We start from the raw sequence: 10,372 nt of genomic DNA on the forward strand, positions 1-10,372 counted from the left end.
GAAATTCCTATTGCCTGGTGAAGTCAGAGCTGCTGTAAGGTCACAGTGCAAGACATGGGTCACGGGCTGGGGATGCAATCTGAGGTTTCTCTCTCTCTCTCCTTTGGTCTCTCTCTCTCAAATCAATAAACCTCAGGTGAAGGTTGAAAAACCTTACTTATTATGGAATCATGTTTCACATTTTTTATTAATGTGTATGTCTACCTGTGTTTATAAACATTAAACATTTTTTTAAATCACACACATTGACAGGTGGTCTAAGGTCTAAATGCTGAATGCTTAACAGGGTTCTGGTCCTGGTATTCAAAATGCCAGGACTGGAACACATTAAAATGAACACATTGGAAGCTTTCTAACCTCTAATTACCTCATTTGTTCAATGGAAAGATTATGGATATTCTAGAACCTAATGAAATAATCATGGAATATTATTTTAATAAAACAAGTGCTGGAGAAATACTTTTTATGACTGTAACATATTTATTAATATATCTTTACCACCCAGCTCTAATAGATATTTAATAAATGTTCATTTACCTGAATGCAATGCAAATAGAAATCTACTAATTTTCCTAGGTATTTAAATAAGCCTGGAAGAGAATCACTAATTGAATATATTTATTGTTCCAAGCAACTTAATAATGGGGGGTTAAATATTTAGACTTATTATAAGGCTGTTGCTTTTTTATGGGCATTTTAGCAATTTTAGATTAAATTTTTGATAGATGGAATAAATTTAAAACTTTCACAAGCAGCCACAAAGTTTTATATAACTAGTTATACAATACTTAGCAAGAAAATGGTTTGAGTGGAAAGTTGTCAGAAATGTCCTAGAAATATGATTGCTACATAACAAAAAAAACTGCTAAAACTTCGAAAATAATTAAACTCATGGTAGTATATGTTTTCATATATTTTTCTAAGGAAAAAAATTTGGAAAAACTGATTATAATTTGTGACAAACCACTAGGAACATAATAAATTAGTCAACAGTGTAGTGGGAACAAGGAAATAAAAACAAGAAAAAATTCGCCACTAGAGGGCACTGCTGCTCTACATAAAACCAGCTTGTAGCCACAGAAAATACTGAAGATTTAAAATCTAGGGTTCAACGTGGCAAATTTAAATTGTAACATGAAATGCTCTAAAAGAAGAAGAAAATTTGTTGCAGTTCATAATATCAGACAATTTGTAAACGTCGAGCATTAAAGCGGCGCTTCCATCAAACGAATTTTACTGGTCTTTGAGATGCATGTGTAGGAAAACACACAAGAAGATATTTGTTATTCCACAGCTTAGATAAATCCTGTTATACTAGCTATAATACAGTATACAGCTGTTTTTACATCCCAGAGTGAGACAAGAGAGAAGAGTAGCGCGATCGCCAGTTTAAAAGGGAAGACATTCAGGTGCAGAGCCGCATTGCTGGTCTAAGTCAAAGCGTGAATGCGTATGTGTGTAAGTGCACACACCAGGTATATGTGGGGATAAAGAAACATTTTTCCCACCAAGTTAACAATACATGAAAAATTAAATCATTATACACACTCATATAGCACACAGATTTTGAAGAGGTGAAATGCTATTTAATTATTATGTTTCATTAATAAGTATGCTGGTCAATAAAATACCAATAAAGGTGAACTAAAAATAATTGGCTAATACGGTTAAAATATACGACACTTTTCCTCAAGTAAAATCATTGAAATAAAATTAAGGTAAGTTGTATATGTCAGCATAGCATGCATTAAATAGTTTCATATGAAAAATATGTAAAGTGTTACATGTATAGAATTTAGGAGATCAGTGTGGGTTGGAGTAAACTAAAGTACTTAACTGAGGTCTTGAAACCCCAGAGAAACTCAGACTGGTGGGGAGGATGTGAGAGAGTGGAGAAGAACTTGGAGATCTGGCTGGCACAGCCCAGGCAGGTGCTCGTTAATGCAAAAACCAATCTGCTTTCATGAGGAGGGTAAGGGAGGGGTAGCTGAAGAAATCTAGAAAATGCATTAGGAATACACAGTGTGCGATTTTGCATTCTGGGCTGAGATGCTCCAATTTGATTGAAAGTATTTAAATCAGATGCATAGCACAATCAAAGCAGTATTTAGAAAGATCAATGTGTTTGCAAGGCAGGTCCCTATGAGGAGAAACTTCAGTGTGAGAAGGCCTTTGAAGAATCTGCTTTTAGAACAAATGTGAGGTGGTAGGAGCCTTATTACAGCAGTGGCGAGGGACACAGAAAAGAGAGGACTAAAATAGAAGTAGTTTTCCACTTAGAAATAGGAAACAGTATGGATTTTGGTTGATTAAACATGCAGTTCTCAGAAAGGAGAGAAGATGAGAAGCAGACATGAGAATTTAAATCTTGAGGACATGCCCAAAACGAATAGAAAATATACTGAAAAGACAGAAAAATCTGTTCGACTTGAGATATATTAAAATGTGTTTCATTGATTGAATATAGTGATTCTCCTTGGAGAGGCAGGGCAGAGCCGCAGAAATGACGCAGATTGTCAGCACTGATGTGATAGTTATATTTAGAAATACTAACTTAACCTGCAGGACGGGATCCATTCCTACAGGAAAAGGAAAAGAGAAAATAGGCTAAGGATTAGGTTAATCTGCTTTTAATAGTTAGAGAAAGTAAAATCACCCTTGAAAGGTTCCAAATTATTATTTTAGAAGTGCAGAGGAGAAGTGAGATTAAAGAGCCAGAGCCAGAGAAGGGGAGGTTCCCTAAAGTAAAACTAAAAATGGTCATGAGGGACAGTGGGGGATTGGGGGAGTAGCATAGAGGTCAGTGATCAACAACCGCTCAGCGGTCAGCGTTACACTGGGAAGTGTCACTTCATCAAAGTGCTGGAGCAGGAAGGAAGCAGATGATAGATTTAGAATGGAAAAGAAGGGAAGTAGAAGCTGGAGTGAAGTATTATTTGGGAACACAGGCGATGAAATGAAATCAAATGGGAAGTTCAGCTTAAAGGGTCAACTACTAGGTGTGAACATTTTGTTATAACAGAAAATATATCACTTAGGAATATTGTGTTATGATATTTAGGAAAGGCATGATTCACTGAGGACCTGTCGTGTCATGCTGGTCGGGAAAGCACATCGCATGCCTGCTGGCGAAGAGGAAAACCGAAGAAGAAAGAGAAGCGAAAGATCCAAACTAAAAAGCATAATGGAAGGACAACGTGAATGCCAGAGTTAGACAGGAACCTGGGACTGAAGATACAGGCTGAAGTAATCGCCTTGGGAATAATCATCACAAAGAGCTGTGTTAGACCATGAGTTTCGATGCGGATATCCTTAGCCATATTAAATCTATTTTGAAACCACATATGGGACAAGTCAATCCATGAAAACCAGGATCACTTCCGTGGGCTGTGTGTTTTAGGAGATGAGACGACACAGGAGAACATAGGTAACTGCTCCTGCCTCAGCACTTTCCTGATATTCAGTGTTAAAGAAAAATCCTGACTCTATTGTGTGAATTGCGGTTTTCCTGACTGTCCTCTTGATGTGCTTATTTAAACCAAACAACAGAAAGCAAACTGAGCCTTGTAATGCTAAACGAAGAGTCAGGACTACTATAGCTTGTTGATCTGTGTTCTAAACCTACCCCTTTTCATCATTTTAGCCTATGGGCTTTTATTTTTAAAAAGATATTTCCTTCTTTAAAAGCCAGCCATCACACACCTGAAATATCCTGTATGTCGTGAAGAGCAAATCAGCAAACGTGCTGCTTGTATCTGGCCAGGACTGGACGCGGACGTGCTGGAAGATGCCTTGCCTATTGAGTTTTCCCCTCCTTGCTGATATGGATGGAGGCAGACCCTCTGACCTGGCTCTGCTCTTTGCTCCCATGAATCTCCTCATTCCTGCCACTTGCTCAGCCTTTCACTCAACTGGCAACTTTTCCAGGCAGTCCTTACCTGTGTACTTCGGATCCGCAAACTGCCTGTCCAGCTGATTGACTACCCGGCTCTGACCTCCTGAACCCAAACTGCTGTTGATCGGATCTTGCTTACTTCAGTGCTAAATTGCCTCCCCCAGCTGGGTGCAGGGCATGCCCACGTGTAGGGACTGGCGGCCTGAACTTCTGCACCCTGTCTGCATCGAGCCCTGCTCGGCCTTGCCTGATTCTGACTTGTCCTTCTTCAGAAAAACAGTTTCCCCTATTCTAGCAGAACAGCAGTTCAAGGGAGTTCCATGGTTTTTAACCCAGGGTGATGGTGCCAACTATGATGGCGTGGGATGGGTAGGAAAGAGTGGAGGAAGTAAGGAGCTTGGTTGTGGGCATATTTTGTTTAGGGTTATAGTAGCTGTGTTACATTATGAAAATTACCTTGGAGACTCACCAGATTTAGGCTATATTTGCTACCATTTTACCATCAGGTAGAAAAAAAGCCCTACATACTCATGATAATATATTAAGTTGTGTTCATAATTACCCAGGTCTGGCTACATTGGATTTCTTTCTTATGTCTTTTAAGGCTTCAGTTGTAGACTGTTAGAATGTATTGTAAAACTATGTGACTCTCTTAAGAAAGAACTATTTTAGACCAATTAAAGCTGAAAAAACTTAATTAATTACGCACATATGTATATTACCAATATGAGTTGAATAACAGAGACAGTACCTACATTTGCTTTTTCTGAAAGACTGATTTGGGCCGGGCGTGGTGTTTAGGAAAGCGGACATTGTTGTCACTGTGTCAGTGTTAGGCAGGATAGATGGCAAAGCAAGGCAGGGAGGAGGAGGGAGACATGTCTCGCCCGTTGACTCCGCAGTCCTGAGTCCTGTAAGATTGTCGGCCTTTCCGAACATCAAAAGCAAAGAGCGCGGGAGGAAGGGAGTCCTTGAAACTCTTTGTACTGGGAAAAGGAGCCTCTGCAGCAATTTCATTAACTAAGACAAAAGAGCCTTTACTGGCTGAGAAAAAAAGCCTTTGTAGCTATACAGTACTCTCAAGGTTTAGGAGAGGGAGAGGGGGGGTACCTAGAAGCTGATTAAAGTATAGTCAGTGCAGTCAGATTAGCTGAGTGCCCAAGTGTACTGGGGTCAAGTGAGTAGAGCAAACATACTAACGAACTTAAAACCTTATTTCCTCTATATGTGAGGCATCCAGACTAGCTGGGCGCCTGCATGCAGCTTTGTGCTCATGTCTGTTTCATAGATAAATTCTCTATCTCATTTCTACTATACATATTTTCTCTCACTGGAGTTCTTCTCTTCTGAGCAAGGCAAGAATGGAGGAACAAGCTCGTGGGTGCGGGGCCTCACTGGGGCCTCAACCTGGTAACAAATAACTATGCAGTTTCTTCTTAAACTGTTCCTATGCCACACCTTTCACAAGAAATGAAAATATGTAAGGTACATCCAAAGAAATGTAGCAGGCTTCTTAAGGTCTGTGGCAATTCTGAGAGGTTAGGAGGTCATCATATCTGCTAAATTTTAACAGATCACGGTACTGGACAGGAAGTTCTGTTCAGAAATCATCATCTACCTAATCAACCTGGAAATTGGTGGGAATTATCCTCAAGCCCTTCTCCTCACTGACTCTCATCCTTAACCAAAACACCCAGAAACATTTAGAATCCCTTCATTTTCACATCCCTCTCTCTTGTCTTAGTTCAGGTAACATCGTATATTTCTCGCACTCTCGCCACGCCCCTTTTTGACACTGGCCACAGGGCCTCTTCTGCTTGGAATGCTCTTTTCAACAACCATCGGGAGGACGAAAGATTCCAGTTTATGAGACTCATCCCAAGGGTCACCTCCGGATGACTTTCCTACCACGCCAGTTCTCCCCGTTGGCCTGGCGCTGCAGACGGGCTCTGCGCTGCTGCTTCCCCACGTCTGCGGAACCCTGCCCGAGTTTCTGTGTCTGCGTGTGAAACTGAGTCTTATTGCACTACTGGGCTCCTTCCTCCCATTAAACTCAGAAGTATCGAGGACAAAGAACATAGGCTGTGGCTTATCTAGAACTCACTGTCATGCTTAATATATAGTAGGTCCTCAAAAATAAACCAATGTCTGTATAGATCTGCCTTCATACTCTCCTTAGCTTTTGATTTTTCATGGGCAAGAGCTTGTGTTTGCCTGTCACACTTGGCGCAGTGACAAAGGTACTGTATTTTCTCTCCCTCTCAAGGTTTTATGTGAGAAGGGCTCATACCGTACATTTCTTCCCAATCATTTGGTTGTGCCTTGTGACATAATTTTAGTTATTCAATAAGATTTTCCTATAAAAAGAAAGGGTGGTGAAAATTTTGGCAGAATTTCAGTGTAGATACTTTGGCGAATTCTATGCATTTTCCATATCTAGACAAGAAGAGGTCATTAAGGTGGATTTAGTATTACCATTTAGGTCAACTTAAGGCAATAAACAACATTAGTTGTCTCCCCAAATACATGGGGAACGCTTCTTGGGGTGAGAATATATCTGTGAAGAACTTGGTGTGAGTAAGGTGGGGATGAGCTTGATTGATGGTCTCTGGACCTCATGCAACCATTTGCTATTCTGGGAATTCAGGACTGAAATTAATTAAGGAGGTGGGCAGACAGGATTATTTCAACTCAATTTAACATTTGACACATATTCTTCGCTTGTTGCTGTAAGTGCACTTTTGAGTTGTTTCATAATGTTTTGTGTGCTTTTCACCTCACTAGAAATGTGAGTTTCTGCTCTACAATTCTTTGTCTTGTTTATATTTATCTATCAAGCACATGGCATAGGTTGTAAGTTGGAGTAAGAGCTCAAGATACAGTTTTTAGTGGTTGAGTGAATATATATTTTCTTGATCACCAACGTTTGAGGTCTGTCTAGAAAGTATCCAGCCATATCATATGAGAAATAGGGACATTTATTGAAGAAGATAAAATATACAAGAAACATTGTACATAGGACAATGACGCCTCAGTCCCCTTCAAGGTAGGCACCTTAGGACCTCACACAGTTCTCACAGCTGCAGCGTGTGTTCCTTCTTGTCTGGTATGAGAAGCCACAGAAGGATTTTTTTCATGACACATTTTATGCAAAGATCCTGTGTCAAAATCTCAGACACAGTAACTTTTGGAATCCTCAGATCAGCTTCTAGTTCTTACATCACCAGTCACCGATCTTTGTTGATTGCAACTCATACATGTTCAACATTCTTGGGTGTCCTGCTTGTTGCAGGCTTTCCAGAACATGGATCACTGTCAACACATTCTTGACCATCTTTGAAGCATTTGTGCCACACTTTTGTTTGTGCTGTACTCACTGTATCATCCCTGAAAGCCTTCTGAATCATATGAATAGTTTCTGTGGAGAAGTGTTCCAACTTAATGCAAAATTTGATGCAGACTCATTGCTCTACATGTTCAGTCATTTTGAATGCAATGGTCACACAATACACATGCTCACTCAATGGTGTCTACCACCTCCACTGAGTAGCACAGTAAAGTTATCATTATTCACACACGCACATTCCAGTCCCCTCTCCTTGGTGGCCAAGTTACATCAGTGTCATGCAACACATTCTCACTATATTATCAATGGCTGGACTTTTTCTGGACAGACCTCATAGGTCACTGTTAAAATAAATACTGCCCTCCATGCAAGTATGTGCAAGACACATTTCCTTTACTCAGTCCAGTAGGGGAGGGATGTGAGCAGGGGATGAGTGGGATGGGTAATAACACAAGGAACTTGAGAAATATTATGGTAAAATATATACATAGTACAATAGCCATATTTATATAGTCATTTTTGCAGCTTAACTTAGACTTCCTATTAACAATGACAAGAAAAGAATGGTTTCCTCTCAGCATACCACGACACTCTGAAACCTAGATCTTTAGATTCATCATTAGATTCCAAAAATATTTTGATATGTTGGATCTATAAAGTGAATCTCCTAAGGCAGTATATAATGGTGATACATGGAAAGGCTACGTAACAGAGAGGGGAATAAAAACAAAATAGGTTAAAAAAAGCCTTAGACTTTATTAAAACTCCTAAGTTCAGTACAAATCAACAGTGAGTTAGTTTCTAAAGTGTTGTAAGTATCAGACTTCACTGATAGCACAGCATCTGCAATAAGATAAACAATTCCCTCTCTACTCTGTGCATGTTGGAATGCACTGAATGGATTAACATTTTGCTGATTCATTATTTGTTTAATTTATATCCTGCCTAATTTCTAAAGTGAATTGAGACAACTACTTTGGTTGTCTTTTTACATAAAGATTCCAGAAAAAGTAGAGGGCAGAAAAAAAACAACATCCAAAATGGCGATTAGAGTTGAAGCTGTGAATATGGACAATAATTAAGAAACTTATGATGTATTTATTTATTTACTAAAAGAAATCTTTTCAGCAAATATTTGTTGAATACCTACTATGTACCAAGTACTCTATTAGGTCTTGAGTTGTCAACAGTGAAGGGGAAAACTAGCAAGGAAACAAATCTCCCTCCATGTTTGTGAAGCTTAGGATCTAGCTCAGGAGACAGAATCAAATGGTCCCAGAAATACACGTAAAATTGCAACAATGATAAGTCCTGAGAAGGACAAGCATGTTGTATTCTGGTGACACAATTAATGGGAGAGATTAGACTTGGTATTGTAGGCTCCTCTAAGCAAGTGAAAACTGAGTTTAGAGGTTATTGATAAAGTATTAATAAATATGCATTTCTTGTTCTATTGCCAACAGATGCTTAATTTTATGTGTCAAGTTGACTGTGCCGAAAGTTGCCTGGATGACACACTGATTTCTTGGTGTATCTGTGAAAGTGTTTTCAGATGCGAATAGTACGTATCTGAATTGGTAGCCTCGGTAAAGTAGATTGCCCTCCTCAATGTGGGTGAGCATTTTCTAATCCACTGAGGGCCTGAAAGGAAGGAGAAGTTCACCGCTTTTGCCTCCTGTTTGCCTGCATGAACTGGGACATCAGTCTTCTCCTGACCTCACACTGGGGTTTACATTATTGGCGTCCCCCATTCTCTGGCCTGAGAATTTGAACCTGAACTACAGCACTGGCCATCTGGCTTGCAGAGAGCAGATGGTAGGAGTTCTCTCGAGAATGCTAACAGTAGAGAGACCCTCATTCAGGGCATTAGTGTAAATGCTTTTAGACACCATCAGTGACTCTGTCATCTTTGTAAGGTCTTCCATCGTGTGTCTCACTGAACTTCCCTTTTAAAGGGAACCTGTAATTTCTTCTCACAATGCTACACTGGCATTTGGGAAAAGCACGGAGTTTGGGAGGGGACAGTGAGAATGGCATTTGTCGGAACATGTTTCTCTCTTTCCACAAAGAGCTTTTAACTTTTCCTTCCATAAAATCACTTTTGTCATTGTTATTTTTTAGGGATTCTCATTCCATTTACCTTTTGATGATCTTTCAGATACATTTCCATGTCAGTGTCTGTCTCCACTGGCTACAGTCTGGAGCTATGCTGTCATAAGGATTATTCTCAGTTACATTAGATACAAATATATTCTTTTATTACTAGAACTTTACAGTAACTTCTTCCTGAACCTAAACATTCTTATTCACATGTGCAGGTGTGTATATATGCACCTTCACATATAACCCCCAAATTATACCCTCCACCCCCTTTATGATCTCATGTCACATAGTATATTCTGCTGCCTCCTCCAGGTTTATAAGAAGTGAATTGCTTCTGGAAGTCTGGTGATGTAAATCTGACTGTGATTTCCTCCTAATTGAATAGCGTAAGCCCTCGGTAACTAGCTTACTTATTGTCCTTTAAGGGAAAATGAGTCCCGTCAGATGAGTTGTAGCACCTGTGTAAATGAGGGTGCAATTCAAGTGATAGCACTTGTTTCACCTTCTGTAAATGCAGTCAGCATTATCAGCCCTAAATGAAATAGGGCCATCCCCAAAATATGAAACCAGAAGCATACTACTGCTCACCAATTTCTTCCAATCTCAGCAGAATTTAGTTAATTGTCTCTCAGAATCGGGTCTTCTTAGCCTAATATACTATGGCTCTGCTACATGGTAATGACCCTGGCATGTGACCCAGTGAACAGAAGACACCTGCCATTAATACTCTTATTGCAGTGACCCGTTAATGACTAGTACCAGAACACACAAAGAAACTTTCACCGGTGATCTCAAACATATGTTTTTATCTTCCCAGTAGCTTCTGTTACCATTCTTCATTGTCAATGGCAGATTAGGAACAAGGGAACGCAGGCCTCTAGAAAGGTACCCCATGTGAAACCTGCAATTAGAAACAAGCACAGCTGACAAAATAAAGAGTCGGAGACACGTGCAGAGAGCACGGCAAAGGGAAGGTGCCACTGGGAAAGTTAGGAAGCAAACACTTAGCTGACATTGCAGTACCAGCA

This window comes from Artibeus jamaicensis, unplaced genomic scaffold (genome assembly GCF_021234435.1).
Source record: "Artibeus jamaicensis isolate MK-2021 breed Jamaican fruit bat unplaced genomic scaffold, CSHL_Jam_final scaffold_474, whole genome shotgun sequence".
NCBI classification, from domain to species: Eukaryota; Metazoa; Chordata; class Mammalia; order Chiroptera; family Phyllostomidae; genus Artibeus; species Artibeus jamaicensis.